Consider the following 3340-nt stretch of genomic DNA (forward strand, 5'->3'; position numbering starts at 1 on the left):
TTGAGGTAAAATAACAATATCTGGGATGAGTTGAGTTGAGGTGAATTGAGTTGACGCGAATTGAGTTGAGATGAAATGAGGTGAGTTGGGGCGAGTTGAGTTGATTTGAAGTGTGCTGTGGCGAGTTAAAGACAAATGCGTTAAACAACATGACATAGAATAACATAACATAATATAAAAAAAAACATGACATAACACAAAATAACATAAGGTAATTTAAAATAACATAAAATAACAAATTATATTACGCAACATAACATACGATAACATAACATAACATTACAGAACATAACATACCTCATTCATCAGTTTTTTTTTTTTTTTTTTTGTCTAACTTTATCTCTATCTTTGTCTTAATCGTTTTCGTTTAGGTCTAACTTTATATTTATCTCTTCATTTTCATTTGTCTTTATCTGTTCCTCTACCTTCACCCTTTCTTTTTCTACATACTAAACTATACCTTCTTCCTTGCATTAATCTTGAGCTACACAAATCTTATTCCTAAACTGCTGCCTTGTACGTTTATTTAATTCAGTGTGAATATTTTCTCCTCATGCACTTAGAAAATATTAGGGGTATTCTCGAAGTCTTGCACGATGCACGGATTGCACGAAATGCAAAAATACTATTCCAAATTTCGAAGAGTACGAGAACACCCCATTGCAAAGTGGTAGCATGCATGGGGAGCAAGCAGCGAAATTATGTATCAAATACAATAACAAGAGACAGCAAAAAAAAATTAAGTGAGCGAGATGAGAGGAATGAGAGAAATATGTAGCAATTCCAACAACAAAACAACTAGCACAGGGTCGCTATTATCTTGCTATGCTATTTTGTAAAATATATACATGGGTTTCGACGTTGCATATTTTGCAGCGATAGGAAATGTTGTTTCCCATGAATTTTCTTGTTGTGTGTTTGCAATTTATGCAATCCGTGCAATCCGTGCTACGTGCAATGGCTTTGCAAGATTTGGAGAATACCCCTATTGTTTCCCATGTATTTTGTTGTTGTGTGTTTGCAAGTCATGTAATCCATGCAATCCGTGCTACGTGCAATGGCTTTGCAAGATTTGGAGAATACCCCTAATTTATTTTTATATGAAAGAAAAGCGCAAAAACTTCGGCAAAAAAACCTAAACCGAAAATTTTTAGACACTTGAAACTTGCACTTTGTTGTGATAGAATTGGGTGGGCTACAAAACAGTATTCTCAAAATCTAGATAATCGTATACGAAGACTCTAAATTTTTACGAAAATTTGTTGAATTTCTTTCAAATATTGCGCAAAGTCAGAAACTTGGATTTATACAGTATTTGTTAAGGAATGAACTATATTAATATAAAAATAAATAACTCAAATTATATAACAAAAAATAAATAAAAAAAATTATTGGTGGCACTAAAATTTCTTCGACCACGTATGTATGTAAATATTATACATATATATAAACATTCTTGATGTTTTGGTTTATGAATAAATAGATGAATTACATTTAAAAATAAATAAAACAGAAAGGCCAGCAATATATCAAAATACATTCAATTTTCGTGTATTTTTTTGTAAATAAGGAGATATCTTATAGGTGGGGAATTTTACGAAATTTCGGGCAAATCATTGTCGAAATCGGGGAATTCTCAAAAATGATAAGCACTGCGATTTTTGTATCGATGGAATAACGCATGACAAAATGCCTCAAGTCGAAATTTTACACTTTTTCGCTTTCCAGTTGTATTACCAGTAATGCAGTGGGTAGAACTATTTACACTTTGTCCCTCACTTCCAATGACATGCCCAAGTTAAAGTAACGGATTCTGTAAACTTGAAGGTAAGTGGTGAATCTCGATTGGTAAACACTTTTAAGAAGATACTGTTTTCTTTTCCATGTAAAGATTAGTGCAAATTTTCTATAGCCATAAATATTTAGAATTCTAAAAATTCTCTTCATTCATGCCCGGTTGCATCAATCAATTTTAAATTTATCAGCCTGTTAAAAATTAAACTGACACAATCTTGTTCATCAATCAATCTGTGATTTTAAATTTTAACAGTCTGATAAATTTTAAAATTAATTGGTTAAACTGGGGACCAGAGAGCTTAATAAAATTTTTTTGTTGAGCAATTAGTCCGCAACAAGCAAAATTATGCACTTACAAAAATTTAAATTAAATTTTTAGAGTAATTTGTCTTCATAAGGATTATGAATCCGGTTTTACAGGAAATGAGTTAAATAGTCGGAAAGTTTAAGCACTCGCGAAAGAAAGAAAAAATTTCGAAAAAAAACTGCGAATCAGTAGTAAAATACTTTTAGTGGTTAAACAAACAATTGGGTATTGTTATTGAAAGTCTCCTGAAGACAACCAGAGTTTTCCGATCGAAAAAAATATTGATTTTTAAAAATTCTATACCATTGATACCCAAGTTGTTTTTTCCATACAAAATACATGGAAAACTTTGAACGCATTGAGTGACCTTTAAATATTTTTTGACTTCAAAATAAAAAAATAGGGGTATACTTTTTTCGATATAGAACAATGCTAGGGGGTGAGAGCATTACAATTCCGAGTTTACTGTTTTTGGACCACCGTAGTGTATATATGTACGACGTTACCCAAAGTGATATGTTAAACTATCATATGTTTTTGGGTCTTTATAAAAATTTAAATCAATACTCGCTGCCAACTGATATGCTAGTTAAAAAAAAAACACAAATAAAATAAAATAATAATGCCAAATATAAATATCCATGGTGGCATACAAATAGAGCAATTGTGGCATGAAAGTTCAAGGTATAATTATGGCGCATAGTGGGTGTGGTGCTGTGATGTTGATGGCGGGTAATTCGCTAAATTTATTGCATTTTTATGCCACAGACACGGAGGCACAAACATCGCTTAGAAGAAAATCGGCACAATAATGGCATGCGAGCTGCTTAAAAAAAATCACGAAAGGGTGTTGAAGTTGCATGCGCGCGAAACCAGCGACTGCAATGGCGGAAGGAAGGTGACGGCACACATGAATGTTGCACTATGTATGTATGTATGTGGATTTTATCGCCTGCTTGCAACGCGCGTGTGAATTACTTAATAGCAGCCAAGCAGTAAATTTATGGCCCAGTTTTTGTGAATATCGTTGCTGATTGTTTAGGCTAATATACCTGTGTGTCTGTAAATGTTAAAATCCATGCGCGCAGCCCAGCGGAAAAGATGAAGACATTTGCTGCCGCCTGCTGCATGCTATGCACCTACAAAATTTCTTTTAGCCAGCTATTTACAATGAAATTTTTCTGCTTCGCCATAACATTTATATAATTTAATTGTATGTATTTATTATTTATCGTA

Source organism: Rhagoletis pomonella, unplaced genomic scaffold (assembly GCF_013731165.1).
Source record: "Rhagoletis pomonella isolate Grant_MI unplaced genomic scaffold, Rhpom_1.0 Rhpom_scaffold_01491, whole genome shotgun sequence".
NCBI classification, from domain to species: domain Eukaryota; kingdom Metazoa; phylum Arthropoda; class Insecta; order Diptera; family Tephritidae; genus Rhagoletis; species Rhagoletis pomonella.